The sequence below is a fragment of the Papio anubis genome, chromosome 12, assembly GCF_008728515.1.
Source record: "Papio anubis isolate 15944 chromosome 12, Panubis1.0, whole genome shotgun sequence".
Lineage (NCBI taxonomy): Eukaryota > Metazoa > Chordata > Mammalia > Primates > Cercopithecidae > Papio > Papio anubis.
The window spans coordinates 5,968,106-5,992,278 of NC_044987.1; the positions used below are offsets into that span (position 1 = coordinate 5,968,106).

The 24,173-nt window shown below is 46.2% G+C and overlaps 1 protein-coding gene and 1 long non-coding RNA gene across 6 annotated transcripts in view; one reads left to right on the plus strand and one right to left on the minus strand.

The window, feature by feature from the left end:
* FLI1 (Fli-1 proto-oncogene, ETS transcription factor) overlaps positions 1-24,173 on the minus strand; it is a 118,231-nt gene that overhangs the window by 65,448 nt on the left and 28,610 nt on the right. The gene's annotated exons all lie outside the window — the stretch shown is intronic.
* Positions 31-23,808, plus strand: LOC116269665. Of its 4 annotated transcripts, none has more exons than XR_004177296.1 (6): positions 31-440; positions 4,692-4,887; positions 6,076-6,156; positions 6,426-7,668; positions 9,668-9,882; positions 23,366-23,808. It is a non-coding gene; the product is annotated as an uncharacterized LOC116269665 (long non-coding RNA). The 4 variants fall into 4 exon arrangements; XR_004177298.1 differs by lacking the exon at positions 9,668-9,882 and having other exon boundaries at positions 6,426-6,566; positions 7,533-7,668; XR_004177295.1 differs by lacking the exon at positions 9,668-9,882.

Consider the following 24,173-nt stretch of genomic DNA (forward strand, 5'->3'; position numbering starts at 1 on the left):
AGCTATGATCTTATCTGACGATTTCCTCACGTGGCAGTTGCCATGGCAACCGGGGCCCTCACAATCACAGGAAGCCCACGAGGAAACATGCACATGGCGGGGCTTCAGTCCCTTCCAGCAACACCCAGGGAGCAGCCTGGCAGAGGGACGAAGGCGAAACCAGCCTCACGATGTCCTGCCTCCCGCACACAAGCCAGGAAAGAACGCCGCTTCATCTCCACGCACAGACGAGGCCTGCATCCATTTTATTTCGTTTCCTCTCAGGGCATGGGGACGGGGGAGACCCTGAATCCGCTTTCCAGCTCTTAATGGCTGCTTCTTTTCCGTGATTCACGGCTGAGGAGCCATGCTTGGTGACCTCGGGCCCATCAAGTCGGGAAGCAGGTCCTGAGGGTGCAGTGTTTCCAACTAGCACATCTGGGTGAACTGCTCTGTCCAAGGTGTTTAGCTCTTTTGTGGCCCAGGGCATATGGTTACCATATTGTTGCAGCGACATGTGGCAGAAACCTTGTGGATGGGAGTGATGGAGGGAGGTGGGGCCTGGGGAGGTCCATTTTCTGGGAGAGCTCGGCGGCCAGGGCCCTCTCTGCCCAGTTCCTGTGCTCTGTTTCAATCTGCTCCTCCTTTCCTTTTGTGCTCTCCGTTCATTTTCCCTCTGTCTCCTTCAATTGTTCTGCCCCGTGCTTCCATGCCTTCTCTTTCTTGCTCCGCCTCCTGCATTTTGATGTCCTATTTCAAATAGTTTTTCTTCTTGTTACGTAAGGCTCGCCTGCCTCTTTCCTTCCTGCACTCTTAACCTTTGGAGGCATATTTAATGTACATTTAATACACATATGCAGCTTCACCTGCATATAATTGCCTCCCCGTCTTCTCTGCCTAATCATATGTCATTCATTCACCAAACTGTTGAACACCTCAAATTCCGCCTCCTCCAGGAAGTCTCCCTGCTCACTCCAGCTCAGCATAGGAACCTCCATTCTGCTGAAGTCTGTTGTATGGTCCACCTCTACCACCAATTTGGCACTTTATCTTAGACTGCCTTGTCACGTTGCTTTGATATTTATTTAACCGTTGCCTTCCATTGTGGTTTTTCATAGGTTTATGTTCTAGCTCTCCAACTAGATTGTAAATTCCCCACGATAATTTTCTTTGTGTTTGTCTGTAGACATGATTGTCACTTACTAGCTGAGTGAATTGGTCCCCTTATCCATAAATGGGCACAATGACAGCACCCACAGGGTTTTGATGTGAGGATCGAGGGGGCTCTCCACTCTGCTGGTTTGTGAGAGGTACAGTCCTGTCGTCTTTGACATATTACCCACAGAGCCAGACTGTCAGGATCTGAATTCTGCATCTACCACTTGCCAGTCTTGTGACCTTGGACAAGCTTTTTAATCTCTCCATGCCTCAGTTTCCTTTTTGGTAAAATAGTGATAATAATAGTGTTCTAACTCGCGCCTGTCACATAGCCCTCCCTGAATGTCATAATCGTGGTACAGAAAAGGCACTCTATCTCTCTGGGCTTGTTTATGTACCTATTACATAAAAGGACTGAGCTACATGATCTGTTTAAGATCCCTTCCAGGGCTTCAACCCTAACATCTTTTAGTGGAGTGATTCTACAGCACCTTTGCCTGGAACGGTTCCACTTTATGCTATTGTTCCAGGAAATGCTTACTAGCGCCTCCTTTCACTCAAAATTATCCCGCTTTGGATGATGCATTATATGGCCACCCTGTCTATGAGTAAGCTCACATAACATGGTGTTCATGAGCTTCATGGGCCCTTTGGTTGTCATCTTCGCTCTCCCTTCTAGAGGGAGTCAGGGGAACTGAGGACAGCCTGGTCTCTACATGAGGAGCCAAGCATCCTCTCATCATGGAGCTCAGACTCCCTCTCTGGTGCACAGCTGGTCCCTCCGTTGGCAGCTGCCCTCACAGGGCTGGCCTACATCCTGCTTAACCGGAGTGCTAAGCCTGGACAGTCCAGCACAGGGGTCTCCTGTCTCCCGGCATCCATCTACAGGAAAAGTAGATATTTTGTGAACAAGTCCTGCCGTAGTCCTCCAAAGAAAACATTTCAGTGGGTTTACATGGAGATGTTTTCTTTGTCAAGCTCAGTAAAGCTAGCTGAGCAGAAAACCCAGCTAAAACCCACTGACAGTTCCTAGGGGCTTGGACTAGTTTAGTTACTCCATAAGGGGCAGTTAGTGTTCTACTCTTGGAAGCTGCTGGAGGTGCCAACCTTGCCCAACAGAGCCATGCCTGTCTGTCTGTCTCAAGGACATGTGTCTTCATGGCAGGAAGGCTCAATCCTCCACATTATAAAAACTTGTGGGAAATGGAAAATTAGCCTACCAGGTGTACATGCCCTGAGATGTCCCATACCTCAAAAATTTCTGAACTTCTATGTCCTGTTCAGTTCCATTTTCCTCAGGATCCATTGTCAAAGTCTGCCAAGTTTCCAAGTTCTCCTTCCTTCCTTCCTTCCTTCCTTCCTTCCTTCCTTCCTTCCTTCCTTCCTTCCTTCCTTCCTGTAAAACATGGCCTGTAAAACATGTTGGCAGTTCTACATAAAACCAACAAATGCATACTCATCAGCATCAATCTTAAAATCAGGATCAAGAAACAAAAAACTTTACCTAAACTTCTTATTCATTTACATAGAAAGAAGTTGAATTCTCTGATTTGGTCCAGGGGAGATGACTGTGATGCTGGCACTGTTCTAAAATCTGCACCGTGCAATGCAGAAGAAACTTGCCTTGTGAGGTTGTTGAGGACTTGAAATGTGTCTGGTGTGACTTCCTTCCTTTCTTCCTTCCTTCCTTCCTTCCTTCTTTCTTTCTTTCTTTCTTTCTTTCTTTCTTTCTTTCTTTCTTTCTTTCTTTCTTTCTTTCTTTCTTTCTTTCTTTCTTTCTTTTCAGAGACATGATCTTGCCATGTTGCCCAGGCTGAAGTGCAGTAGCATCATCAAGGCTCATTGCACCCTCAAACTTTCGAGCCCAAGGGATCCTCCTACCTCAGCCTCCTAAGTACCAAGTAGCCGGGACTACAGGCACACACCACCATGCCCAGCTAATCTATTTATTTATTCTTTATTTTTTGTAGAGACAGGGTCTTACTATGCTGCCTAGGCTGGTCTTGAACTCCTTGCTTCAGGCGGCCCTCCTGCCTCGGCCTCCCAAAGTGATAGGATTACAAGCATGAGCCACCATGTCCAGATGGCTCCAAGTTCTTGCACTGCGACTTCCACTTGGTTTTCTGTGTGATTGAGATCTCCCTTGTTCATTGTGGGTTGGTGATGTTCATGAGAAACCCAAAGGCGATGAAGCCAGTGGAGCCAACCTTCTCAAACCTTTCTCTCTTGGGAAACTGTGAGAGCAAAATGTCCCCGGGGAACCTTGTGGTCCTCTTGCTCCTTTTATCATGAACCAAAAATGCTCTCAGGTATGACGTCAGTCTGAATGGCCTGTAAAACATGTTGGCAGTTCTACATAAAACCAACAAATGCATACTCGTCAGCATCAATCTTAAAATCAGGATCAAGAAACAAAAAACTTTACCTAAACTTCTTATTCATTTACATAGAAAGAAGTTGAATTCTCTGATTTGGTCCAGGGGAGATGACTGTGATGCTGGCACTGTTCTAAAATCTGCACCGTGCAATGCAGAAGCAACTCGCCTTGTGAGGTTGTTGAGGACTTGAAATGTGTCTGGTGTGACTGAGGAACTGAATTTTTAATTTTAGTCAACTGTAATTCATTTGAATTTAAGAAGTCACGTTATGAGTGGTTACCGTCTTGGAGAGGGCAGGCTGTGGACACTTGTGTTTGGTGACCAGACTATGTGCTCCTCAAAACATGCGAAGGTCACTCTGGATATTTCTTTAACATGTCTTGTCTCACAATGGTGCCCTAAAACAGATTTGTCCCACAAAAGAACGCTCATTCACTGATGTATTCATTCATTTAGCAAATATTTATTGGATATCTTCTATGTGCCAGGCACTGTGATTAAAGCCAGGAGTATGTCTATGGAAAAATGATGCCATCATTTTAATGGTATTGTTAATGACTATAAGATTAGGAGAATTGTGGGACTTTTCCTCCATGGAACTGGCTAAGTCCCTGCAGTGAACTAAATAGGTGAAATGCAGATTATTCTGGGAATATGCATGGTAACCCTGGAAAAGTGAGTAGCTGCGGCAAACCTGCCGTGTAAACACAGGCTGTGCACACAGGTGAGGAAGTGACAACGGGAAAGGGGAGAAGAGTCTGAATTAAATATGGTGGGAACGATGGTATGTTTGAAGCTTAGATGAAATAGGAATAAAGTCCTCGAAAGCGTTCTGGAAAGCACATGGCATTTACAAATGGAAGCAGTGCACTGTCAACGTCACTGTGAGCTCCCGAGACAGTCCGGGCACAAGCTTCCCCAGCCACCCCCACGTAGCATCCCAGAAACCAACCAAGCAAGGGAGCCATTGCCTCAGGAGAAGGTGGCAGAACTTGAGGTAAAGAGGTGGTGCAATTGGCTACCAAGGAAGGGATTTCAGAGGACAGGAAAGCTGTGAACTGAGCAGGAATGGGGGGAGGAGGGGCAAAGGTATTAACACTTCATTGGCTCAGGGACTTTCTGGTCAGAGACAGCCAGCCAGGACCTCAGATGAGCATTTTATCCCCTCTTCTGCAGAGCACACAGCAAGAAGAAGAGGGGGACACGAAGGCTTGACTTTGGCACTTTCTCCATTGAGTCAAATGTTGTGGCTCTCACTGCAGGATCCTGAAACACCACTTAGATCTGGAGTCCTCTGGAAGGGCGGAAGAAAGTCCACAATAAGATGCCCCTGCATCTGGACTGGCTGGAGGCTCTGGCCTGAAGAGTCACGGTAGGCAGAATGACTGTATCTTATTTTATTTATTTATTTATTTATTTATTATTTTTGAGATGGAGTCTCGCTCTGCCACCCAGGCTGGAGTGCAGTGGCATGATCTCAGCTCAGTGCAACCCCTGCCTCCCGGGTTCAAGTGATTCTCCCGCCTCAGCCTCTCGAGTAGCTGGGATTACAGGCGCCCATGACCACGCCTGGTTAATTTTTGTATTTTAGTAGAGACAGGGTTTCGTTATGTTTGCCAGCCTGGTCTCCAACTCCTGATCTCAAGTGATCCACCCGCCTCAGCCTCCCAAAGTGCTGGGATTACAAGCATGAGCCACCGTGCCTGGCTGAGTGACTGTGTTTTAAACCAGAGCTTGCAGACTGTGGGCCCTTAGCCCCTTAACTCGTTGCCGTTGCCGGTGCTCCTTAAATGTCAAACCAAGCCTGGGGATGCTGGCTTGCCAGCATGCCTGGGAGCTCTTCCCTTTTTCCCTTTGGGTTAACAACAACATTTGCATGAAAACAGGATCTCTGTGGCTGCACCTTCTCTCCTTCCTCATCTCTCCACCAGCCTTCCTTTCTGTTCACCTAGTCCCCATCCCCACTGGCACCAGGCTGAGGCCCAAACATCATCTAAGCAACCACCTACCACCCCAACTCTAACAAGTGGCCTCTGAGCTATAGGGGTGTACCACTCTGAAGGGAGGACCCTGTGATACTAATCTACTCCTAGTCTGACTGCCAACACTGTCTGATCTAAGTGAGGAAGAGCTTATCTAAAACATTACTCTCGTAACCCAAAGGGATTACTGAACTGTAGTTTGGGTGGGGCTTCTCCCTCCCTCCCAGCAGACTAACCCTGCTAATTATTTTTAATTTAAGCTAATATGAAAATATTTGCATTCTCTGAGCATGCAGAAAATTAACCAGGGCAAGTGGGGGAAGAAGTGGGGAGCTAAAAGTATATTGGAACCATGATTAGGCCAGCCTAGGAGAAACGAGGTTGACCATATTTATGGGGTCTTGTTCTTTGATGAGCCAACATTGTTTGAGGATTTCTCTGACTTAATTACAGGACTCTCATGGGTCACGACTTCTGTAAGCAAAAAATGTTACTTTGAAAGGGAAGAAGTGAATAGATAGAAAAGGTTTTGTCTTTAGACGCCATTATTTGTCATGATAACAGATTTCCTCTTTCAGGCCCGTGTAGGTCCCTGGAGAGCCTTATGGAGGGCACCGTTCAGGCTGGAGATGGTCTGATCTCTCTCTGTCCACATACATGTGCGTATACATTCCCAGATATTTATTTCACTGGGTAGCTTCTCTTCCAACTCCCACTACAGGCCTTAGGGTTTCTTGGGAGATTGCTTTCTGCACTTATGGGGCAGAGACGTGGGGTGGAAGTTGGTGACAAGGAGGCATCTATTCCCTACCAATATTAGGGCACATGAACCAAGGCCCATGTGTCCCTCACACGTGGGGATGAGAGGCCCCGCCAGTGGCTCTGGCCAGGCTTGATGCGGCTCAGACGTGGCCCTTTACTCCCACAGCTAGAGGAAAATCCTGTCAAAATGGCTTAACGATCTTCTAATATTTCCATGCAATTAAGGCCACATCTGTCTCCCAGGCCCCCACACTCCTTTGCTGGTGCACAGACATGAACCAAACAGTCTGTCTTGTCGATCTGGAAGGTAACAAAGAGCTCCATTCATAACTGTAGGCACTTTCACCATTTTTTTTCAAAGTAAAATAGAGTTTTCACTTTGAGAATAACCTGTGTGGCAAGCAAGCGAAGGATTTTTCCCCCCTAATAAATCAAATTCAACAGCCTAATAAAATGCTGGCTCCCCCTGCCCCCACCACTGCCTCCCTCCCTCCCACCGTCCCACTCTCAGCCAACAATCCCTGGGAATGGAGAGTAGTGGGCAGACCCAAAGGAGGTAGGGAAGGTGAGCTGAGAGCAGATGAAGGGAATTAAAACGCCTTTTGAAGGCTCATGGGCTTGTTTGGCAGACTAAAGAGTGAGATCGGTGGGGAAGGGGGTTGAGGGGTGGAGGCAGCAGGAGCGTAAGCAGTGTGCCTTTCCCTTTCCCTCTCCACCTACTTTTTCAGCCATTCTGGGCTTGTTTTAAAACACTTCTTTTCTTCTCCTGCTCCCTCTACTCCACAGCTCATCCCCAAACCTTCAGTAAACCTGCTGCTTCCTTTTTTTTGCATGGGGAAGAGCAAGAGAACTATGCTCCTAAGGATGGAGCAAGTGCTCTTGGGCCCCACCTGCAGCTGAAGGCCCAGGGAGGAGTGCCTGCCTGCCTGTCTCCTCAGAGCAAGGCTGAGAGATCTCCCTCAGCCTTTGAAGCCTCCAGAGAGTGAGTTTGCAGGAGATAAGTGCTGATAAACATCGAGTTTGGTGCTTATCCGCAGCAAACACAATCTTTTGAGGTTCTCTCTGCACTCACAGGCCATAGAGACTCTAATCAGAAAACAGAAGGGAAAATGCAAAACCAAGCAGTATTTGCTGCTGATTTTTCTTCTTTTTTGTTTTGTTTCGGTTTACACACTGAAAAGCCCAACATAGATACTGTCATACAAGAGACTCCAGAGCAGAAATGTAACCCTGGGTCTTTGCTTTGTTTGGTTTTTTTGGTTCTGACGTCAAGGGAAGATGTCTTCACAGAGCTGCACATGAAAAGGATGGGCTGGACACTGATAACAACGGCAATCTGCATCCAGCATTCTTCTTTCCAAAGCGCTCTTAGTCATTGCATTATCTGGCCCTTATGGCAACTCTTTAAGGTAGGTAGGACAGATGGTTCACAGGTAAAGAAACGGCGCCTGAGCTAGGATATGGGATTTATCCAATGTCACACAGCTTGAAGTGGGGTGCCAGGAGTAAAAGCCAGATCTTTCTGGCTGTAAAGCTGGGCTCTGTTCACTCTATATGATGCAGAGGCTCAGCAGCCAGAAGGTAACCGGGAATCGAAGTGGCCTTGAATGTGGGTGTCCCACCTGGAAGCATTTGGAGAGCTCGGGTGGTAGTGGATGAAGTCAGGTGGAGAGGGCTTTGGGCTTTGCATCATTTGAGTAATGAGAGAAAGGTGAGGCCTTGGTTGTCTTGTATTTTGAGGCATTGTTTTTATCTTATGTCTTACTTATGGGATATTAGCAAAAAGCGGATGTGGAAGATGGAGTGTAGAGTAGAAAGAGCACTGAGTCAGAGGTCCAGGGTTCTGGTCTCTGCTCCACCCCTGTCCAGGTAGGGGGTCTTGAGTTTCAGTATTTTCTTCTATAAAATAAGGTGGATGGCACTTAAGTCAGGAGAGTAGGGCGACGTTAAGAGGAGCTTGGAGAATGTTTGCTCCCCTATACAGTCATTCTTCTAAAATTATACTGTAATAATGACAATATTAAGGTAAAACCTTGCCATGACTTGTTAAGGCTCAAACAGTGGTAGAACCTGGTGATGTTGATCCCTTCCAACTTCAAACTCAATGACATTGATGTGGGAGTCTTGAATTTGGGGAACTGCTGATGGCCATTTAAGTCCATAGAGATAACAGGCTATTTCCACACAGATTTTGATTAAGCAATCCTACTTCTGACTGCCAAGCAAGCCCTCAATGGTATGTATCATAAGCTCCGAGCATTCGTCTGCAGGTAGAGAGACAGTGAACCTTCCACAAGAACCTCACAACAAAAGTAACTGGAACTCAGCCCAAAAGAATGTTTCCTAAGGCTAAAGGTGACATGATTCACATGAGCTATCTTAGGCACTTCAATAAGCCCTGGATGGCCATTTCTAGGATGGGAAGTGAGATTGTGGGGTACGCTGAGGCAAGAGGGCTTTTACTCGATCTCTATTTAAATTTTCTGCAGAATATATTCGTGCACCTTTTATTTTATTTAAAATCAATTTTAAAAGATAAAGGAAAATAGAAATGTCTTGTTCACAGATGAGTTCATGGTTTGGAGACAGGGCTGAACTACATTCTTGACAAAGATTTATTCAAGTTCTAGAACTCATAGACATTAGAGAGGAGGACCATGTTGCAGAGAGCTTGTGTTCTGGTGTGGTGGGGTTGTGGTGGGGGAGGCATGCTCCATATGTGTCTATCATTCAAGCCTTGTATATAAAAACCCTACTTTCTGCTTCAGCATTTGGCTTTTTCAGCTCCCAGTGAAGGAGACCTGACAATAGTGCGGTGAGGTGGTCAGGGAATGAACCCATTGTACAGATGAGGGAGCAGATGAGCTTGCACCCTGGCCTCCCCTTCCTCTGTCCTGCTCCCACTGAGCCTGTGCCATCCCTTCCATGTAGCTAGCTGGATTCAGCAAACTCAGTTTGAAAATGGACTTTCAGAAGTCCCTATCCACTTGAGTTAGATCTACTGCAGAAAACCGTCTCTTGGGCACTGAAAGATATCCATGTTATTTCACATAAATATGTACATCTTTTTGAAAATGTTTGGTTGGGTTTGTGGCCGGAGGCTTGGCATGGTTGTTTGGTTGTTAGAATGTGCTTTCTTTGGGACGAATGCAAACCAGGGGTTGTATTGGGATGCTGAGTCAGGCTCTGCCCTCCATGACAAGGAGTCTTTGTCTTGTTCATGGTTCTCCCCACACACCTGCACACATATAGATACCCACAAAAGCGCATTTTGAAAACTAATAAAAATTGCCCTGAAAATATTTAACTTATGCAAATACTACTATAGCAGAAAGTATGCATATAGACAAAACAGCAATCTACCTTTTCTAGAATCTGAACAAAATTTTCTGTTGATTATATATACAGAATTTGCTGAACATTTGCCTTGGGAAACCAATAAACAATGCAGTTATTGGTCCACTGTCAGCCTAGGCTTCTGCTTTGAGATGTTTTACCTACGGTGGAAATTGTCATCTGTACCTGGCATGTCTCTGGGTGTATCTAAAACAAGCATGTCTCAAGAAATCTTTCCAGTTCCTACATTCTCAACCAAAGTTTCTCAAGTGACAAACCAACTCAGGGTATGAAGCTACCAGTTAGAATTTCAAGTGTGACAAGCCTGCTACAAGAGTGTATCTTAACTCTAGGGTTTCAGAAGCCAGAGGGCTCATGCTACCGCCAAAAGGTGTGGCTTACCAACTCGTAACACCCCTTTCCTTGGAAGTTTCTTAAGATTCCAAAATGTAAGAATTATTACCAGGTGTTCTTTGGCTAGTGATGTCTGATTGCTCTGCATATATGAATGAATGTCTACAGCTCCTCAGAAAGGAAAGCAAAGAATAATGTTCTTATGCTGGGCGGGGGTGGAGGGTGGGGACCTAGAGGGTGGCTGAGTGTTCAGCTCTAGTAGCTTGCATTTCCTGTTTAGTGGGCGTGAGGGGTTTACACAAGAAAGTCTCAATGTTATGCTGGATGGACAGCCTTATCAATCATGCCCAAGGAATCTCTGCCTAAAGATGATCAATTTGGCTTCTGCATACCACAAGGAGGTTTCAGTGTTTAAGAACTTCGGGATCCACAATGTCCTAATTCTAGATACTTGTTTCAGTTGTCTTGTCCTATTTGTTCAAAGTTCCCTTCAAAGTTAAACAATTTCTCAGGCCAGCTCATAGGACCCTTGAAGGAAAATTTGAAAAAATCTTATTATTCTTAATACTATTTTCTGTTTGCAGGAATGATATGAATTTGCCAAGGGACTTGGCATCTAAAGGTTGGGGGAGGCTCAGGAAGCCCTAGGAAGTTCATAAGAACCTCACAACTTAGTTTCCAAATTCAGACTCCTGGTTCACTCAGCTACCTAGGCCGTCATGGGTCACATAGCTGTGATAAAGTTACCTTTCCTATCTTATCTAGACATCTGATAATATGGATAATGTGAGGATTATTTCTCCATCATCAAATTGATCTGTCAAGGAATTATACCAAACATACAGTTGCAAAGTTCTCCCAAACTGGCGATCAAATCTCTGAAAATTAAAACTAAATGGTGTATTAGGAAGTATACTTTGTTCTTAGATGTATCCAAACCTTAGAAATAAAAAGTCCACCTTAAATCCATCAATACAAATAAACGATAACCATGATTACTTCTATGTTATTATACAGGACTTTAAATATACACTGAGGTGCCAGAACAAAGTTCTGGGCTGGTTGAATTCTTATACTTAGCTCCATCTCTGCCTCTCTCTCTTTTTAATGGAACTGGCAGAAGATGCATTTTCTAGACTTATTTCCCCTCATATTGTTGTTAAAAGTAATAATAATGACAAGTGAAATTTGTAGATTATTTTATAGTTTAAGACATTGATCATTTATAGTTAAGACATTGAGCCTTCCCACATCTATAATCTTATTTAATTACTTATTTAATTTTATAATCTATAATCTTATTTAATTAAGAAGGCAGGATTATTCCCCTCCCCCACTTTGCTGATGAAGAAACACAGGTTCTGAAGGCCAAGGACTACATTTGTGGTCACAAAGCGGGAAGGGGAAGAGTGTGAGCCCAACCCTCTGGACTCCTTTCCATGGGGCCCTTTCCACGACGCCGCACTTTCTCAGCTGCATTCTTTGCCCACAAACACTACAGCAATGAGTACATTTATTTTTCCATATCGATACTATTTTTCTTTCCCTTTTGATCTTGCCCCTTTGGTTAGATGGTAGGCAATTTTAGGGCAAGATCTTTATCTGTTCGTTACTTAGTGTTTGAACTTGCAGTGGGCTCATTAGGGGTCCAGGGACATTTGCTGATTGACGGCATGCACTGGACATGAGCCTGCTGGCTTTGACATTTTAAAACTGCACACTTCCCTCAGTGACAGTATGCCCAAGCAACAGGCCTCCCTGACATTTTCTCAAAACCAGGAAATGAAACTGGCCACCAAGAGCAAGTGACCGCCAGCCAGGGCATTGGTGCAAACCAAGCAAAACACACCACAGTGCAGGCAGCGCGGGTCACAAGGATGAACGCGTTCGATCTGCAGTTATCTTTGAAGAAATGTAGCATGTTCCTTCCTCTCACCGTGGTTTCAGCCACAATCATCCTCCTCTTTTAAACGGGTTGAATTATGTTCCTATACAGTATTTGTACACAAAACCCAACCGTAGACATGCTTTTCCCTATGATCTTGGTCTCTGCACATGCACAAGAATAGCCTTCTTCCATCTGAGTACTAAGCCTGATCCTGCTTAGCTTCCAAGACCAGATGAGGCACGTTCAGAGCAGCGTGGCCATGGACAGCACAGCCTCCTCTAAACGTTTTGGCTGAACTGGAGGACAAAGCAGGGCTGTTTAATATGCAAAACACTTTTTTCTTGCGTTTTCCTTTCTATAGCTTCCCCTCTTTAACCACCCCTCTCCACCTCGCTTTTAACCAAGTCAAATCTTTGGCAAATGGTTTTGGGGATTTTTTTCAGCATGTGGTAGCAAAGGTATTTTCTGTCTGTGGCCTTGGAGCCCCTGGGTGCTCCGGGGAAGCTGCCATTGCACAGGTAGCAGTAATCTGAACCCCTGCAGCTCAGCAGCGAGCCCCGTCATAATCATGTGCTCTGTCACTCCTCTCCTCACTGCACCGATTGCAGCCCAGATAGGAGGAGCATGTGGGAGCTGACTCCTCGCTGAGCAATGACTTGAGAGAGAGAGAGAGAAAGAGAAAGACAAGAACTTCTCTGCATATGAATGCATCAACATGTACCTCTCTGGGTACCTTTGTTCCATGTGAAAGGAAGGGAGGCAGCCAAAGTAACCCTTGGCTAATTAGACAAAGGCAGACGGGCACAACAGAGAAAACTTCTGCTGGATCCAGTATCTGCACAGCTTCAGGGACTTTCAGCGCACAGCATCTTACATCACACATGCATAACGTTCCTGCCAACTGAGTCCAAATGGCAAATGTGGTCTTTGTAGCTTGACCTGTGACACCCAACAAATTCTAGACCATGGTTGGATTTGCTGTGACTCACTTTGCATATTTCCATTATTTTTATCTACTCTGGCCCACTAACTTGACCATGTTCACTCAGCATCAGCCAGGTTCTAAAGAGTGAGGGGAAGCCGAGAAAGCTTGAATGGCAGAAGTGTGTAGAGCTACTGAGATGCTTCTGGGACACTAGCAGGACACTGATCCCACTAGTTTTTTTCATAGTATGGATCCTGGACTTGCTGCCTCAAAATCACTTGAAGTGCTATTCAAAATGAAGATTCCCGGGACCATTCCAGATCCAATGAATTAGAATCTCTGCAGCTGGAACCGAGGAATCAGCATTCTCTACACTTCCCAAGGGGATTTTGTGCAGATGTAAAGCTTCAGAGCCACTGAGTTAGGTACTCAGTGAAAAAAAAAATCTCTTGCCATCAAATTTGATTGGAAAATGCTGCAGACTGTATTGTGCCACACTTTCCCTTGGAGCTTCAGGATCTCCATTAGCATACTCAAGGCTCTGATAAGTCCTGATGCAAAGAGACTTGTTTAAGTTCCTTTTAATTTCCCACACTCATTTGAACACAGAATCCTGTTTTGAGAAAGCAGCTTTGAGCATCCCTTGGACACATTTGAGAAGTAATGAGATGCTTTAGTAAGAGCCACTATTGCAAGTTGCTGAAGGACTCTGCTTCTCTAGATCTGATTTTTCCTCTCTTCCTCCGCCACAAACCTCCCAAACAATTGTAAAAAGGAAGTGTGCTTCTCTGGGCAAAACAAGGGCATGCCAAGCCCAAGAGATCATTTACTTTTTTCTTTCTTTTTTGGTAACTAGTTGATTTTTAGAATCATAACTTGCTTTGGTTATGTGTTGGAAGCAACGAAGCATATTCCTCCTGTCTTGATCATTTTTGTGTAAATGTCATGTAAAAAACTGGGGCTTTCCTTGACTTCTCCAATCCCAGGCTTGTATCTATCCAGCCTTAACGTCTTTCTCAGAACACTCTAGTTTTTCTTCATAATACGTACTACATTTATAATTAGATATTCACCTATGCAAAAGTGTGATTCCTGTTGCTCTCCTGTTGGACTACACTCAGTGGAGGCAGGGTCTTCATCTGTTTTGTTCGCCTGTGTACCCAAGGACTTAGCACAATGCCTGGCAGAGAGTATGCACTCCAAAACTATTTGTCACATGAAAGACTTTCCAAGTTTTTATTTTGCAGCCCGTATAGAACATGACAGTCAAAATGACATAGACTCACATTGGTTCTGTCTGCCCATCAGAATTTCCTGAAAAGCTTTTTTAACATGCATGGTTCTACCTTAGATGTCCCAGACGAGAAACGGGGAAGAGAGCTGGAGAATAATCTGGTAGTGATTGGCTGAATGGATGGAGAAAGAAGGGAACCAGTGGAATTTTTTTCTGGTCTCTTCTCCTGCTATAGGTTTTTAGACAAGGCTCGGCACATTTTGGTGCCTTAATTTATTTCATTGTTTAGTAAAGCTGGAGTCACATTTGCCACTCATCTCTTGAAAATTGCATGAGATGTCTAGTTAAGCAATTTTCTTTTCTTTCTTTCTTTCTTTTCTTTTCTTTTCTTTTCTTTCTTTCTTTCTTTTTTTTTTTTTTTTTTTTTTTTGAGATGGAGTCTTGCTTTATCCACCAGGCTGGAGCACAATGGCACAATCTCGGCTCACCACAACATCCGCCTCCTGGTTTGAAGCGATTCTCCTGCCTCAGCCTCCCAAGTAGCTGGGATTACAGGCGTGTACCACTACGCTCAGTTAATTTTTGTATTTTTGTTAGAGACGAGGTTTTGCCATGTTGCCCAGGCTTATCTCGAACTTCTGACATCAAGTGATTTGCCCGCCTCTGCCTCCCAAAGTGCTGGGATTATAGGCATGAGCCACTGTGCCCAATCTACTTAAGCATTTTGAAATCTTAAAATAAGAGACAGTTCTGAGGTCAAATCATGACGACTGTTTCTAGCATGATGGCTTTTCTGCACGTGGCTATGAACTTTGGGTTTTGCCAAATGATTTTTCATGCAGTTCACTCAGGAAGGTGTTTTGCTGCTGTTGTTGTTGTTTTTGTTTGCTTTTTGTTTTTTTGTTTTTTGCTGACACGGCCCCTTTAACAGGAAAAAAAAAAAAAAAAAAGGGCTGCTCTGCTCAATTTGTTAACCACCCTTTCATACTTGACCTCTTATTTTGTGGTGCAAAAGTTACACAAGCAGACCGTTAGAAAAGCACACTGGCTCGCTGGTGTGTTTTGCACCATCTATCTGCAGCCAGGCAACCTGTGCTCAGAAAAGATGAGAGCAAACTCACCAACCCCCATATTTAGGTTCCTAAGGGCTCCCTGCCCCTGAGCAGTGCTGGGGTTCGTCCAGCCCAGGTCATAAGCAGCACAGGAAGCAGAGGGCATGGCTAATGTACATGTCACCATGTGGCTTATGGTCACAGCCTCACCCTACCTTCAAACCTGTGCAAGCTGCAACAGCAACAGGAAACGGCCAAGCGTCTATATATAGCCACATTGAACTTATCCAAAGGTGCTGTTTTGCACAGATTATTATGAACTTTTTCACTGAGAGAGGACGTGATGGCATGTGCCTTTTCCTCAGGACCTCCCGAGGCACTTGTAAAATTAACCATTCCACCTGAGAAGGAAGAAGGATGTTACACCTTTTGGTTTCTTCATTTTCAAGGCAAACAGACTGGTGCCTTTTCTTTTGCAAAAGATTTCCGGACACATTCAGTGAAGGCTAAAAAAGGATGGGAAATGGCAATGGAAACATACAGGATTTCTGTGAGTCTCTAAATACAGCCCATCTGGGAAAACCATTCATTCCATAGATTGAGTTTCCCCTGAACATCATTGATTAGTGTTTGCTTCTCCCTAATACATTTCCCTGGCAAATAAATAAATACATCCCTTCACGGTGTATTCATCACACAGCCCTTGGTGTAGCTCCCCCAAGATCCCAAGAGGCAGAGACAAAAGGAGTGGGTGTCAGGGCTTGAAGGGCCCAGCACCACAGATCACCTTTATTCTCAAAGGGAAGCCTTCAAAAAGAAGTGAAAACATGTCTCTGTTCCAGAGCACTTCTTTACTGCTTTGGAAGCGACCTTCTGGGACTGCCAGTGTATTTATCAGCATTCTAGACTAGAATGTATATTCTTGATACTGGGCCTGACTTAAGTGACAGCGATTTGCTCCATATCCAGCTCTTCCCCCTATTGAGTAAGCACGGAAATGAATAGGATGAGCAGCACAGCTACTGAGATGCTGGCCCACAAAGGTGAGTGTAAACACGTGGTCTACACATGCAGGCTGGGTGGCCTTGGCCAATTAGGAAACCTCTTTGAGATTCCACTTTTCTTCTGTATGATAGGGTTGTGAGGATGGAATGAGAGAGTATAAGTAAAGTTTTTAACACAGTACACACTTAACAAATGCACAATACAAGGTAGGCGTAGCCAAAGTGGTAATAACATACAAATCAGAGGAGGACTTGAGAGGAGAAAGAATCCAGACTTCAAGATTTTTGACTTTTCTGTTTCCTGAAACTTCCCGTGCTAACTCAGTTGGCTGGCTCTGGCAACGTGAATGGACTTTGTATTCTGATATTAGAAATGGTTCAAGGTCAAGTGCCAGGTGAACATAGTTTCTTCAGAGCACTCCCTAACACAGTGTCACTTAATCAACGTGGTGGCTAAAATGTGCAGTTCTTCTATTCTGAAAAGGCATTAAAGTTATAGAATGCATTTTGAAAAAATAAGCATCTCTTTAGCAAAAAGCATTCTGGAGAACAAGGCCAAGATGTTTCCCATCTCCACAGTTCCACCAGCCAGTACCCGGGACACGCTCTTCCCGCCTGCTTCCCAAGAACCGGGCTCTTGGAATGGGGAAGCAGAGGTGAATGATCTGGCTGCCATCCTTTTAAAAAAGGTGACAGGTATGTGCATTCATTTAGTGTACATGACACCTGGTACGAGGACACCAAAAGGAGCAAAAGGGGACCTCAGTTGTCCTGAGTCCTGAGTTCATTCTGGAGCCCACTTGCTGCACTCATATTTCCCATGGGCAGTGCCATGTGCCTCACAGGCCTCCACTCATCCTTTTTTTGTCCCACCTCTTCAAATGCACAGCATCGCCAACCATTGTTCAGTCTCATCACTGAAAGCTGAGCACACAGTGGCAGAGGCCAAAGCCTGTGGCTGTGTGTGCCTGAGATTAAGACTTTTATCTGATTTTTGACAACTTGCAGAGGAAATCCTGTTCCAAAACTCAGAGCTCTGAGAGAAGGGTTGCCAGCAGTTCTTCCCTCCCACCTGTGAGATAAATCAGGGCACCTGAAATGCGAACCTGGGCTCATGGTTGATAAATACAATAAGCTCACCTGCTCTCACTCCATTAATCTCTCCCCCTACCTTTTTTCTTTGAACCACGGGGCATGACGAAGTCTCTGGGCAGAGCTGGGCTGGGAGTCCTTTGTATTGCCCTCGTACACACCTAGTTACAAAGTGGAGGTGCCTAGTGGAAGACTCCCTGCCGCTGAAACTCAAATGACTGTCCTGGCTTTCGGATTCATGCAGGAACTCAGCCAGCTCCTTCTAAACCGAGGCAGACACGGGCAGCTGTGTCATCTCTGTGTAGACCCAAAGTGGTTCTCAACTCCTTGAGTCGAAGAACATCAGGCAGAAGGGTGTGTCTCTGGTGGTTGGAGTAGAGGTTGCAGAAAGTTGTAGGTTCCTCTCATTTCCTTCACCCCACCCTTGGCTAGGGGACTAATTGAATGTGGTTAGTTCTAGATGGTTCATCACAGCCCTGGACTTGACGAAGCCAAGGCAGGTTTACCTGATATTCAGGTACAGCTGGGATGCCCACCAGGGCAAATGGGGAGTGCAAATGAGAATTTCTGTTCCTGAAGGGAAGAATCCCAATACAGAATGCACTGGAACGTTTGCCTTGACTCTGCTCCTTGGATGGCTTCCCTTACTGCAAAACAGGAGTGGCTCTGGTCCCAAGGACGCTCAGGCGTACTGGGTGCCCGAGGGAAATGGGCAAGAAAGAGAAGGCAGAGAACCTGCCTGAGGGAGCTTTTACTCACAGGGGCCACTGCAATTATGGAAGAAATGTTGTTCAAAAAGTGTCCAAGCGTCGACACACAGGCGCACCACCAGCAGCAGGCCAGAGAGGGTGGTCCAGCTCCAGAGGCGACACAGCTAAGAGGTGCAGCCTCTGCCGCAGCACCCTCATTGTGCAACAAAGGGACACACGGGTGATTACTACGCACTTTTTGGCTCTAGCGTCCCATGGTTCTGTGACAACCTCTGCCAGATAATTCATTAAGGATGAAGCCAGACTCTCCCTGCTGCCTCCCAGAGGGAATCCGGAAGTGCACTGTCTATGCCAAGGCATGCCCATGTCCTGGCCGCTCCACCCGCATGCTGAGCTGGATGGAGACAGCGTTAGCCCCCGGCCTGTTGCACTGTCAGACTCCGCAGCATTAGGGGCTGCACCTTGCGGTTCCTCTTCAAGCAGAGCTGCTCTGCTGAAGGCCCAAGACAGAGGGCCATGTTTTGTGTTTTGTTTTGTTTCAGCTTGTGAGGAAAATGAACTTGCTAGTCAATATGGAACTGGCCTGAGGGGAAGTGGGTCAGGGAGGGAAGCTTTACTTCTGGCCGGTATGGGACAGAGAAGAGAGCAGGAATGCCTGATCTTCTCTCCCGTTCAACTCCTTACCTCTCCACTTAGACAGAGCTAGGCCAGACATAGAGGACGGGTGCCTCTTTTGCTCTGAGATGGGCTGTGGCTGTGGGACAGGGTGGCTGGATGCAGCGGTGTGCTGGAACTGGCTCGTGAGGTTCCTGAGAGACAGTTGCGTGCGTGTCTTCCCATGCATGCCCAGTGGGAGCTTGAGGCTGGGCATCGTGAAATCGGTGCAAATTACACAAACCTGGAGAGCCAGTTGTTAAGTGTTTATGAGCACATGTGACTGAATGTACCTGCTTCTCAATCAGATGGGACTCAAATCTATGTACCAAGGTCTTGGGCTGCAGCAAGTCAGCCTTTGAAGCTGATACATCAACCCTTTCCATAACCATTACTCTAGACCTGGCCCTTGGGCTCTGTCCAGGTCCTGGCCGCCTGCATCTCATGGAAAGGTTGAAACAGGACCTGACTTGCTGAGATCAGCATCTAGACCACCCAACTCCTCACACGCTTCCTCTTGAGGACTTAAAGTGGCTTGCTGTGGCTGCCTTTCTAATCCATCAGCTATAAAGTATATACATAATACTAGCCATTATTGATTTAGGAGCTACTGTTTGCCAAGTACGGAACTAAGGACTTTGCGTAAGTTATCTCATTTCATTCTCACCATAGCCTTATGAAATAATTTCCTCATTTTATAGTTCAGGAAGGTGAGGCTTGGGAGGTTACCCAGCTTATAAGTGGCAGAGCTAAGATCTGAACTCAGATCTGATTCCAGAGTGTGCTCCTTCCAAAATCTACATTCTATCAACTACAGACATGCCAATTATTAGTACAGAAGAGGATTCTCCCTCTTTGAAAATATATCCAAATATTAACTCCAGACAGGACCTTCAAGAGTGGCACAGCTCCCAGGGCCACCATGCAATCAGTAGTGCCCTTCCCAAAGACACAGCACCCTCCCCTGCGAACACACTTCCTCTTCCCCCCTCTGCCCCAGCCGTTGTCCCTCCCCTCCTTCAAACTCTACTCAGAACTTAACTTCCTCCTTGAAGCATTCTGTCATTAACCCCATTCAGTTTTGATCACTTCAGTAACTGCTTCTCCTCAAATACTTATAATGTTCACACTAGATTTCTGCTGCCCTGTTTTTACAACCGTGTCCTCTGGCCGTCCTTCATTAAGCTGCACCTATGGGCAAAGCACCCTAAGACGCTTGTTCCACTGTGGCCTCTGGGGCTTGGCCTCCTCTGTCTCTGTCTGTGGGCCTATGGATAACCTGCCCTTCCTATCCAAAAGAGGGCACTGCCCAACTCTCTAGCCAAGTGACTCAAGTATCCACTTTGTTCCGGCCAAAGAGGCCATTGGTGTGGAGCTTAGGCGGGGTAGGGGTGGCAGAAGAAATAGCCAGGCCGGTTAGTGTTCCTCCAAGAACTCTCCTTCTCCAGCCTTCAGCTTTGATGACACCTCTGAGGATTTCCTCTGTCCAGTCTTGGGGCCAGGCAGGGACCTCATTCTCCGCAATTGAGTCTTCCCTTGGGCTTCCCGGTTGCACCCCCAGCCCCCTGTGCCCCTGGATTGAGTTGTAGGTTGAAACTAGCCATGGAGTAGGAGTCTGGGGCTGGGTTGGGGCAGCATCTTAATGTGTAATCTGAAGTGTTCTGAAAGGTGAGCCTACACAGGGGAGCATGGGTGGGTGTCAGCTGGGGAGGAGGGCAGGGAGGCTGAGCTGGGGGTTGGGGGAGATTTATGTCTGCCAGTCATGCTTCAGAAGCTTCTGAGTGCATGGAGAAGGGAGACCGGACCTCGAGTGTTCTGGAAGAAGACTCCAGTAATGTGATAGTAGCAGCTGGTCTGATTTGCATCTGGGAAGCTGAATTGTTCAGAGAGCTCAGCTGAAGCAGGGAGCCATTCCGGAGAGGCCTCCCCTGGCCAGCCAGGATTTGGACTCCTCAGTCCCCTCTGGCTTCTCTTCTGCCTTGTCCTTGTCCCCTACTCTCCCCATGCCCAGAACACATTTGAATTCCTCCTCACTGTCAAGAGCCAGCTGTGATCTCACACTGCCTGCTTGTGTCCTGAACGTTAACAGGCTTTTTCTCCTGCACGGACTGCCACTTTTAGACTGGCACACAGTTTTCACAAGACGGGGTTTTGTGGTTTGGGTTTTTTTTTCCCTTCATAAGTTTGCAGCTGCTAGTTTTGAAACCACCAGCCCTGAGGCAACTCAGACACACACACAAACACACACGCACACACACACACACATACAGAGACACAGAGAGAGAGAGAGAATGAAAGAGAGGGATGATGAGATGTCATTTTAGAAATCATTTATTACATTCCAAATGTCTTTGCTTACAGTCAGGCTTCTGTTGGTGAAAGACGCCTAGACACACTTAAGGGTTTGTGGACATTTGTGGGCATTTGGGCATCAGGGTAGTTCTCATGAAGTGTGTCTCCCATGCTGGGTCCCTGGCTGTCTGAGGCTGACAGGTGAGTGGTGAGGGCCCAAAACTTTTGGTTATGATCTGACATGGACCGGCCAGCCACCTATGTCCTGCTTGAATGTGTGTGCATGTGGATGCACCAACCTGTGTAGGCTGGAGGCAGGGGAAAGGGGAGGAAGCGGGAGATATAGGAAGACCCTGATTGAGTTTCTGAGAATTACGCAGGAATCACATTCAGGCCTACCTAATGGATCCCTTTGCCTATGCAGCCATATATCTTTAGCTGAACACAGACTTGAGGCTAGAAGAGCCCAAAATAAACTGAAATCAGAACAAACTACTCATCTTCAGCTCTCCCCTCACCCTCACACATCCACTAGCACTTGTGGTGGTCAATTATAGTTTTTATCTAAACCAAGAGAACACCTAGAGTCTCAGCCTAGCGTCCTCCCCCTGGACAGAGCATGGGGGACCCTCAAGAGGCCACGCTGTCAGCCCTATTCTGGGTGACTTTTATGCCGTCTCTTTGCTGGCATTCTTACTGAACCCCATCATTCTCTGCAGGCTTAATCAAACACTTTTTGCCTGTGGGAGGAGAGAGAATCATAGTGATATTACCAAGGAAGGGAAATGAGGAACGCCTAGGCCTCCTAAATAAGGCCTGCTTTGACCTGAGAGTGTGGAAACAAATCTGGGACTTTGGGAATCTCTACCTCCATAAACCTTTGTGCCTCTCCTAGAACCATGCACCCATTTTGATTCCATGTCAAGACGACATGTGCTCTTGTTTCTCCTCACCCTTTCTCCCCACTCATTCCTTACCAAACTTATCTGGGGTCCCATGAGGCTCAGGCAGCGTAAGCAGGAGAGCTTGGGATAGATTTTTCTTTGTATCATCCATACTCAGTGAATGTTCTGCATATGGCAGGCACTCTGTAAGTGCTTATTTAACTGAATTGAACAAAATGTTAGTTGTCACACCCTCTTCTGGAAACCTGCACTGATTTTCCTGTCATTGACAACAGAAAACCCAAATTCCCTATAGCCTGGCACAATAGGCTTTCCGGGGTCAGGGCTCACCCGCGTCCTGCCTCCTCACCTGCTGCCCCATATCCGTGACACTCTCACTGGCCTGGCACCATCCCATGTTCACACCCTTTCCATGCTGGTCCCTGTCCCTGGAATCCCCTTTCTGGTAAATTCTGAGTCATGTTCAAAATCAACTCCAGGCCAGGCACAGTGGCTCCCACCTGTAGTCCCAGCACTTTGGGAGGCCAAGGCGGGTGGATCACCTGAGGTCAGGAGTTCGAGACCAGCCTGCCCAACTAAAAGTACAAACAACTTAGCCCAGTGTGGTGGTGGGCACCTGTAATCCCAGCTACTCAGGAGGCTGAGGCAGGAGAATTGCTTGAACTTGGGAGGCGGAGGTTACGGTGAGCCGAGATCACGCCACTACACTCCAGCCTGAGCGACAAGAGTGAAACTCCATCTCAAAAAATAATAATAATAAATAAATAGACTCCGTTGTTCCTCCTCTATAAATCTGTTCCTGACTCTTGGGTCTTTCCAGTAGAGTTGGTTGCTCCTGCCGTTGGGTTTTTGTGATGTTTTGCACCTAGCACCATGAAAGCACTTGTTCTTAGTGTGAGTGTTCATTTACACCTCTTTCCTTCAGAAGATCTTAAATTCATCAAAGACAGGGATCATGTCTTATGCATAATTGCATTCTCAGTTTTGCACACTGCCTAGAATAGTAGGTATTCAATAAAGGATGATTACAGTAATGAAAGAACAAATGGATTCCATTGATCTACTTCTGGAATCTCAAGCAGGGTTTTCCTATACCTATCCTCCTTCTTCCCCTTTCTTTCCCATACATCACTGCCTCATGGGGCTCAGCACATACATGGCGCCAGGGTTGCATCTCTTTTGTTTCATTTTCTGGAATGTCTCCATTCTTTGGCACAAGTTTCCTAAGATTACCCATAGCGTTCCTGCTCACCATGCTTCTTGGGTTTCTGATGCTTGCAAAGACATTGACTCATCACCTGGAGATGCAGACACCCATGGAGATGGGCCTTCCTGTACCACAAAGTACCTCCTCCATGAAGCCCTCCTACATGAGTCCAAGCCCACAGGGAGCTTCCATCCTGCCTACACTGCCTGAGCCTCCACTTGCTCCTCTCTTCTCTTTAATTGTACCATGGTGCCAACTGTCATGTTGTTATGGAGTGAGTGAGTGTGTCCCTCCCCAGACTCATACATTAAATCCTAGTGGACAATGTGATGGTATAGGAGGTGGGATCTTCAGGGGGTGATTTGATCATGGAGGTGGAGCCTTCAGAGTGGGATTAGTACCCTTAATGAAAGGGACCCAAGAGAGCTAGCTTGTCCTGTTTCTACCACACAGATACACAGTGAGGAGTCGGCAGTCTGCAACCTGGAAGACAACCCTCACTAGAACCCGATCATGCTGGCACTCTGATCTCAGACTCCTGGCCTCCAGAACGGTGAGAGATAAACATTCACTGTTGATAAGCCACCCACTAATGGGACTCCATTACAGCAGCCTGAACAGCTTAGACACGGATATTTTTCCTCCCGATTGTTTGGATTCTCCCCCACCCCGCGGTGCCCAGTGCTTGATAGGGGAATGACTGCACGAGGTGTTTCCTCATGGCCTTTCTGCACACTGGCCTCCGTCCCTCATTCCCCAGGCTCTGCACTTTCCCAAGGGGACTTTACCTCATCTGAGTAGCTCCTGATCTAGTGATATTAATCAGCCACATCTCAAGGACTGTCATTTTTGTTATAGAATACATCTTTGATAATGTATATATTTTTGGAAGTTTTTTTAAATATTATGAGATTTTTATTGCAAGTAAGGTTCAAATATATTTTCTTTTTTTCTCTCTGTCGCTCTCTTTTTTTTTTTTTTTTTTTTTTTTTTTTTTTTTTTTTTTTACTATACTTTAAGTTTTAGGGTACCTGTGGAAGTCACACAAATCTCTTGGTTCAAATATAGGTTAAAAATGGTAAGATTCTCCCCAGCAGACGAAGCTGCATTGCCTGGAGTCTGAGCAGGCAAATCCTGCAGTGTTTGCTGGCACTCTGGGTGGTGGGCACAGCAGGAATGGCATTATGAGGGCCACCTCTGGCTAAGCAGCCAAGGTGTCCATAATCACCAAACTGGCATCTCCGGACTGCTCTGCTCCTTG